Source organism: Mus pahari, chromosome 16 (assembly GCF_900095145.1).
Source record: "Mus pahari chromosome 16, PAHARI_EIJ_v1.1, whole genome shotgun sequence".
NCBI lineage: Eukaryota > Metazoa > Chordata > Mammalia > Rodentia > Muridae > Mus > Mus pahari.
In genome coordinates this window covers 11,760,202-11,769,280 of record NC_034605.1, presented here as the reverse complement: position 1 = coordinate 11,769,280, position 9,079 = coordinate 11,760,202, and positions in this window count along the sequence as shown.

Sequence of the window (9,079 nt, the reverse complement as noted above, 5' to 3'; positions counted from 1 at the left end):
ACAGAGGCAGGGAGCAAAACCTCTGGTAAAACTCACAGCCTTTCTGGTGGTGATGTGTAAAATGAAATTAAAAAGAAGTTAGACCATGTACTAATATTACTGAGCCAGTGCATGCAGCTGCCTTCTCTGAGGTCAACTTGTGGTTCAGATGAATGGATTCTTCCCATGCCAGACATGGTTTACAAATTTTCTAATAGTATCTCTAGTTCACATTCGGTTCACTTTCTAATTTGTACAAATAACATATCTCAGCCTCTAACAGTCATAGGAATGCTTACTACCCAAATAAAAATGTGCTCTCCCACCCACGGTCCCCATCTGTAGGCCTGAGCCTTCCTTTCTGAGCCCCTTTTCCCACAGCCGTCCTTTGCCACCAAAATTCAAGTTAACCACTCTCTTCTTTAGCCTTGTCACTTTGACACAGTCTAGAGTCACCTGGGAGGAGAGTGTTGTGATCTGTGGGCCAGTATGTGATTACTAATTGATGGAGGAGAGATTAGCCTGCATCATTCCTCGGGCAGGTGGTTCTGGGATGTATGAAAAAGCTAGCTATGCATGAGCCGGGGCATGAGCTGGCTCATGAGATTAGACAAGCTAGCGAAGTACATTGTCCATGGTTCTTTCGGTATTCCTTGACTGCGAGTGAGGCCCCTGGTACAGCAAGCTGTCCCGTCTTCGAGCTTGTGTGTTAAGTTTCTTGACTTCCTTCACTGAGAGACTGTGACTTAGAAGCATAAGATGACACCCCATTCCCCAAGTTGCCTTTGTGGTGTTTGACACAGCAACAGAAAGAAGTTAAGCACCACTTTTTATCGAATAATCCAATCTTATTCATGAGGGATAGGCCTAGGATAGCTACAAGTACTCCAGTAAGCTAATAGCTAAATGAAAATGTGACCTCCAAGCAGTTCATCAGCAAATGCAAATGAACCGTGCCTTTAAAATCCCATCCTGATGCTGTTGCCATGCTCACCGCTTTGTGATTGGTGAAACTCCATCTCTCTTCCTTGCTTTCGCTTCTAAAAATCTACCGTTCTTGCTGCCTCTGAGTCTCTCATTATTCCTGATTTTCTAACACTGAAAACTCCTCATTCATATTCAGGTCGCTTTACCAAACTGGAAAAGAAAATCCGGAAGATTAATGGACTCTGAAGGGTGTGCTACTTTTGTAGGACACAACGAAGTGTCTGATGCATGAACTGGACATTCGTCGGCCTTGGATACTCTAATTGCACACTATATAATAACCAATGTCATGGCATAATCACCCACTTGCTGTGTTGTTCCAGTGCCTGCGAGCCTTCGTGATCCTTTCAATGGGAAAACTACTGTTTATTGATGATCGACAAGGACTCCATTAACACCCCCAAATTGCTCCAGCCAGCAATGAGCAGGAGCAACAGTAAGCGTTCTCCTTATCGTCCAAAGTGTATTAATTAGTTCTGACAATGTATCGCTAGGTTAGTCTGCTGGTCAGCTGCCAACATGCAAGTGCAGTCAAATATTTTTAGAATACCTCTTTGTTGGTGATTAAATACAAGGATATGACTATGTGTTCATACAAGTAAATGAGGAAATAAAAAATGGTGTAACATGAGGTCTTGGAGCCTAGGGGAGAATTTTCTACTGTGAATTTCCTAGGCCACTATCATTCCCAACTGCATTTTATTTATTTATTTATTTATTTATTATTTTCTTTATTTACATTTCAAAGAGACAGGGTTTCTCTGTATAGCTGCTTGTGGACGTTGTACATCGTGGTGCGCACTAGGCTCCGCACCACGATGTACAACGTCCACAAGCAGCCCTGTGCTGGGTCATATAAAGTTTGCAAGACCAAGGGGCCTCTCTTCCCAATGATGGCTGACTAGGCCATCTTCTGCTACATATGCAGCTAGAGACACTAGCTCAGGGGGTACTGGTTAGTTCATATTGTTGTTCCACCTACAGGGTTGCAGCCCCCTTCAGCTCCTTGGGTACTTTCTCTAGCCTTAGGTGTTGTAAATTTATGTAATGATCTCTGTACATGCAAAAAAGATTCATCTTTGATGAGAGTTTGCATTTACATGTGAGTGTAAGGATGAGCATTTTAACATAAATTTACAACTGGTCAAAATGCAGAGAAAAACTGACTGTGAGGTCCCCAGCCCTGATTAATACTTCGATAACACAAGCGAGACACCTAAGGCCTGGGAAAGATCATAGAATAGGGGAGCATAAAGACTGTAAGACCAAGAGGTCTGCTGTGAGATAGTGTCTTCTAGTTGCATCCATGAAATCTCAACAAATAAGACCTGCACAATCACCAAGGCAGTTGATATGTCAGTGGATAAAGGACATCTCAAAAGGCCTTGCCCCTTGATGAAGAGCTGCAGAAAATGACTGCTAAGGGAAAGAGAGAATCAGCTCCAGGAGCAAGTATGCTGATAGGTTATCCAGCCCCAAGTTGTCAACCCAAAGCACATATGCACACAAGTATATAGAAGCAACATAAAAGGGACTGAGGAAGGGGTGTGTGTGTGTGTGTGTGTGTGTGTGTGTGTGTGTGTGTGTGTGTGTGGTATGTCTATGTGTATATGTGTATGTGTGTTGTATATGTGTATATGTGTACTGTGTGTGTGTGGTATGTGTGTGTGGTGTGTGTGTGTTTATGGAGTGTGGTAAGTATGTATGTTTATGGTGTGTGGTGAGTGGGTGTGTGTGGTATGTGTCTGTGTCCATGTGTGTATGTGTGTGGTATATGTGGTATGTGTGTATGGCATGGTGTGTATATGTGTGTGTGTGGTGTGTGTGTCTGTGTCCATGTGTGTGGTATTTGTGTTCTGTGAGTGGTATATGTGATGTGTATATGTGTGTGTGGTGTATGATGTGTGTATGTGTGTGTGTGTGTTATGTGTGTGTGGTGCGTGTTTGCATGTCTGTGTGCCTGTGTGTCTGTATGTGTGTGTTGTATGTGTATATGTGGTGTGTGTGTGTGTGTTGTATGTGTAGTATATTTGTCTGTGTCTATGTGTCTGTGTCTGAGTGTGTATTGTGGTGTGTGTGTGTGTGTGTGTGTGTGTGTGTGTGTGTGTGTATAAAACAACAATAATTAAAGAAGAGATAAATTTGAGAGGTAGTTAAGGGACAAAAGAGAGTTGTAATGGAGAGATGGAGAGGTGGAACTGAGGTAAATATAGTAATCATATATGAAATTCTAAAAAGAATATGTAAGGCATAAATTAAAAACTTGGTCATATGCATGGGTGTCTTTTTTTCCACAAAAGCCACTTGGTTTCCACTCAGTTTTGTGGAAATCATCTACATTGGTCACTTGTGAGCAAGCAAAGCTTACCTTGGTGGTTAGAAACCTTCATCAACAACTCAGTCAAAGAGACCTGAGTTTCTCTGTTTTCTACATGCTGCCCAGGTAGTTTCCATAGGGAGGGCTACTCAGCCTTAACATAAGAATAATTATCTGGCCCTGAGAAGCCACAGCAAGAGCAAAATGGGGCTTAACACACCTCCTGAGATATAGCCATGATCCTCTCCAGAGTTCTTTATCATATCCCATTTCAGATAATATCACAACTCTGAGATAAATAGAGCAGCCATTATTGCTGCTATTTTATAGATGAAGGTACAGAGGCACCCGGTAAGGAAAAGCCCCACAGTGACATGGCAAACAAATGAGCTACTCTAGATGTAATATCCCCTGACTGCTAGCACAAAGCCTTCTCATTGCACCGGGAGACATGTAAAAACCACCACGTTTCTACTTCTAGGGGGAAGAATCAGCTTTCTTTCTAGCAAAAGAAAAAAATGTGTACTAGCCACAAGCAAGAGGAGCAAAACCAAGACCTCTTTCTGTCAAAAGTTTACCGTTTCTGCTAGGGCAATAGGAGCAGAAGATGCTATTGTAAGACAGCCTAGCTATAAGCCTGCATTGGCTTAGCATGCTTAATTCAGGCATCGACCATGTCTTCGGAATACATAGACCAAACCCCCAACGCCATCAGTGAGAAGAGCTCATTGCTCAGTGGCAGGCAGGTACCTCCAATGGCACCATTTGTTCTGGAGCTTGCCCAGCTTGTACCAGGACTTGCACTGTGACACATGTGAGCCACAAAGGTGAGCTGAAGTGATGCTTAAGGTTTCCACACACATGGTAGGGACAAGACGGCTTTCTGAGCATAAAGATTCTTAAGAACTGTGAAGAAAGAAATACGCATCCTTTGTGTGCCTGGTGCATGCAGAGTCCAGACAAACAGCCTCAAATTGTACCAAAGGTGGTTTTTAAACAATGATATGTGCACATGATCTTGTGTGTATATATGTAGTGTGTGTGTGTGTAGGTGTGTGTGTGTGTGTGTGTGTGTGTGTGTGTGTGTGTAGAGGTCAGGGTTTAACATTGGCTGTCATACCTCACTAGCTAGGCACCTTGTTTTTATAATGTTTCACTTTATTTATTGTTTCTGGAGGGCTGATGTAAGGGGTGCGTGTACACTATGATCTACACATGGCTGTCATGATGCAACTTTTTCAATTGGTTTTCTCCTTGAACCTGTATGTGGGTTCTGAGAATTGACTTCTTGAGCAGCAAGCACTGTTACCCACAGAGCCATCTCACCAGGATACACATAGTTTTTGTTTGTTTGTTATCTTGCTTTTGTTTTTTTAAACAGGGTCTAATTTGTCGAGGCTGGCCTACCAGCAATGCCTGGGTAAATAAATGCCACATCTTATTTAAGTTCCATGTGATACAAAATATTACACTCAGTCGTCCTTGTACTTCTGCAAGAACGGGATTCAGAATAAGTATCAGGGAGTTTCGTGAAGTCGAGCAATTTTGTGTTATGTACTCTGCAAACATCCAGGTACATTATCTTGGTGCCTGACAATTATTGAGAACTGTAAACGTCTATCAATTAGTCACATGAGTCCCTGTCACAGACTGCCTCTATCATACTATACAAGCAGAAAGCTTGCTGTGCTTAGAGAAGTTAGTTCAGTCAAGGGTAGGAAGGTGAATAATTTGAGTCATAGAAGAGTAAGTATTTGCCTTAGCCTGGCTGAAGAAAGGTAATGGGCGATGATAGAAAGGTCTTAGGTCACTCAATTCTTCTATAATGAGAATAACTATGTGTGCTTCCATGCATAAATTTTCATGCAACAAAGAAGAAAGCTCTGGCATTCTATCATTCTCCCTCCAACAGCCTTGCAAAGCATGTATAGTGATAAGCCAATGGCCACTGGCTAAAAAGTATTTTGAACTGAAATGATAATTCTGAGGCCTTTGCACCAAAGACAAAAGGTCACATCTGTTTAGCTCACTTATGGCACAATGAATTGCTGTTTGTCCAACAGCATCTGTGTTTCTGTTGTATATCAGCCTCTTGTAATCCCACAGGCTGTGAAAAGCCAACTCATCTATAATTCAACATTTGCATTTTTGTTATTAACCCTTCACACAAAGCACAGCTTGGGAATTCAAAGGTCAAGAGGGTAGACGCGCTAAAAAGAGAAGGGCTAATCTAAGGACATCCATTGCTGATTGCCTATCATTGGCCTCCCCCTAGTGGCCTCGTGGTTTTATAAATATTTGCAAGAAGAGATTTTTTTTTAAGGGGGCAATAACGTAATTTTTTTTAAAAATGAGCTAAGTAATTAATAAACCAACACTCAAGAAGAAATCCACTATAGCAAAGGGTGGTCTCCTTTGTGGCATTTAGGAATGAAGTAACTTAAAAGGAAATTATTCTCTTGAGGTCCCTATCAATTTTTGATTTTAGAGCCTAAGCCATTGGAGTGTTGTTTAGGAATTTTTTTCCCTGTGCCAATGAATTTGAGGTTCTTTCCCACTTTCTCTTCTATTCAATTCAGTGTATCTGGTTTTATGTTCAGGTCCTTGATCCACTTGGACTTGAGCTCTGTGCCAGTAACAAATATGGATCTATTTTCATTTTTCTACATATTGACCACCAGTTAGACCAGCACCATTTATTGAAGATGCCTTCTGTCTTCCATTGTGTATTTTTCGCTTCTTTGTAAAAGATCAAGTGTCCGTAAGTGTGTGGTTTTATTTCTAGGTCTTGAATTCTATTCCACTGATCAACCTGTCTGCCTCTATACCAATATCATGCAGTTTTTATCACTATTGCTCTGCAGCACAGCTTGAGGTCAGGGATGGTGACCTCAACTTCCCTCAGAAGTACTTTTATTGTTAAGAATTATTTTCACTATCCTGGGTTCTTTGCTTTTCCATATGAAATTGAGAATTGCTCTTTCCATGTCTCTGATGAACTGTATTGAAATCTTGATGGGGGTTGCATTGAGAAAGTTTCTGTAAGGTAAAAGACATAGTCAATAGGACAAATCAGCAACCTACAGATTAGGAAAAATATTCACTAACCTCACATCCAATAGAGGGCTAATATCCAAAATATATTTTAAAAAAAACTCAAGAAGCTAACCTCAAAAAAAAAAATAACCCCCATTAAAAGATGGAGTATAGAACTAAAAAGAGAAATCACAACAGAGGAATCTTGAATGGCCAGGAAGCACTTAAAGAAATGTTCAACATCCTTAGGCATCAGGGAAATGCAAGTCAAAATGACCATGAGATTCCACCTTACACCAATCAGAATGGCCAAGATCAAAAACTCAGATGGCACCATATACTGGCGAGGATGTGGAGAAAGAGGAACACTCCTCTATTGCTGGTGGGACTGTAAACTGATACTGCCACTCTGGAAATCAATCTGGCAGTTCCTCAGAAAAGTGGGAATAAATATACCTGAAACCCCAGCTATACCACTCTTGGGTATATAGCCGAAAGATGTTCCACTATGTTCAGAGGGGCCTTATCTGTAATAGCCAAAGGCTGGAAACAACCCAGATGTCCCTCAAACGAAGAATGGCTACAGAAAACGTGGTTCATTTATGCAATGGAATATTATTTGGCTATTAAGAACAGGGACATCATGAGCTTCGCAGGCAAATGGACAGAACTAGAAAATATCGTCCTGAGTGAGGTAACCCAGACCCAAAAGGGCATGCATGGTATGTATTCACTAACAAGTGGATATTAGTCCCCAAAGTAGAGAAGACCTAGGATACAACCCACGAAACTTAAGAAGTTTAACAAGCAGAAGGGCCAAGTGAGGATGCTTCAATCCCACTTGGGAGGGGGAAGAAAATAATCAGGGGAGGCAGAGGGAGAAGGGACCTGGGTAGGAGAGGAGAGGGGGAAAGGTAAAAGGGAGCATGACGATCAGGTCTGGGGGCTCGGGGAGACAGGAGAGAAGCCCTGAGGGCCAGCAGAACGAATGGAAATGTGCAACCTCGGGGCAGAAAGAGGTGGGGGATCCCTGTAGAAAGTACCAGAGACCTGGGAGGTGAGAGACTCTCAGGACTCAAAGGGGGACCTTAGATGCCATGCCCTACATACAGTGGGGAGAGGGTACTTGTAGAGTTCACCTCCAATCAACAGACAGGGCCTCAAGTGGAGGGATGAGGTTGCCAACCCACACTCAAAGTTTCTGACTCAGAATTGTTCCTGTCTAAAAGAACTACAGAGACAAAAAATGGAGAAGAGGTTGAGGGAAAGGCAGTCTAGTGACAGGGCCATCTTGAGATCCATCTCAAGGGGAGGCTCCAAAGGCCTGACATTATTACTAATGCTATTGTATGCTTACAGAGAGGAGCCTGGCATGGCTGTCCTCTGAGAGGCCCAGCCAGCAACTGACTAAGACACACGCAGATGCTTAGACCCAACCAATGGACTGAAGTCTGGGGTTGGGGGGCAGCTGTGGTTGAATTAGAGGAAGGCTGGAAGAAGCCTGAGAGGAGGGCAACCCCTTTTCCTTCTGATCCACTATGCTACATTTTCTTTTCTTTCCTTTTTTATTATTATTAATTTATTTATTCACTTTCCATCCAGATTACAACACCCCTCCCTCCTCTCCTCCCAGTCCCACCCTCACAACCCCCTTCCTCCAATATGCCATTATCAGCTCTCCTTATCCTCAGAGAACAGAAGTCCCTCTCGGGTACCAGCCCTCCCTAGCGCATCAAGTCACAGCATCACTAAATGCACCCTGTCCCAGTGAGGACAGACAAGGCAGTCCAGTTAGCAGAAAAGGCTCCAATGGCAGGCAACAGAGGCAGAGACAACCTTGCTCCAGTTGTTAGAGGACTCCCTTGAAGACCAAGCTGCACATCTGCTACAAATGTGGAGGGGGGGGCGTTTCGGTTTCCATAGTGCAGTGGTTTTCATGTTTGCCTCACATACTACATCTTCTTAATGAGAGCTTCCAGATTCCTTACACATACTTTCCCATATAGTTTTCTTATGATCTACATTTTCCCTCTCCTCTGTCCTTCCATGCACACAGAGGCACAGTATATCACCTTTCATGTTGATACATCATCTGCAACTACACACTTTAGGAGGTTCCCTGGACAAATAAAAAGTTTAGACTTAACTGCAGGTTAAGAAATACAGAGATATGCATTGAAATGTTTCCTTATTGACTATACAGTGCACCAAACCACATTATATATAATGGAATATATTGTGACTCCGTAAGTAATTTTCGGCTTTTTAAATCTGACCAATGCTGGGGAGGGGAGGGGGGAGGGAGACAGGGAGGGGGAGGGGGAGGTGGAGAGGGAGAGGGCATATAGGTATTTTTGAAAAAAAAGTAAAATGTAGGACTGAAACTCACTAAAGTTGAACATCATGCCTAGAGTCAAGTGTGGTGACTCATACCTGTAATCCTAGCATTCAGGAAGCTGAGGCAAAAAAAAAAAAAAAAAAAAAAAAATCTCAAATCAGAGGCCAGTCTGGGCTACACAGTGATTTCCAGGCCAGCCTGAGATACAGTTTAGCATCACGATTTTGTCTCAACCGAACAAACAAAACAAAAATAAAAAACAAACAAAACCAAAGTGCAAAGGCAGAAAAAGATAAAATAATTAAAAAACAAAACAAAACCAAAAACAAGAGGGCTAGTGGTGTAGCTCAGTGGTAACACATTTACCCAGCAAGCACAAGGCTCTAGAAGGCTATTGGGAATACTTTATAAATTAAAAACTC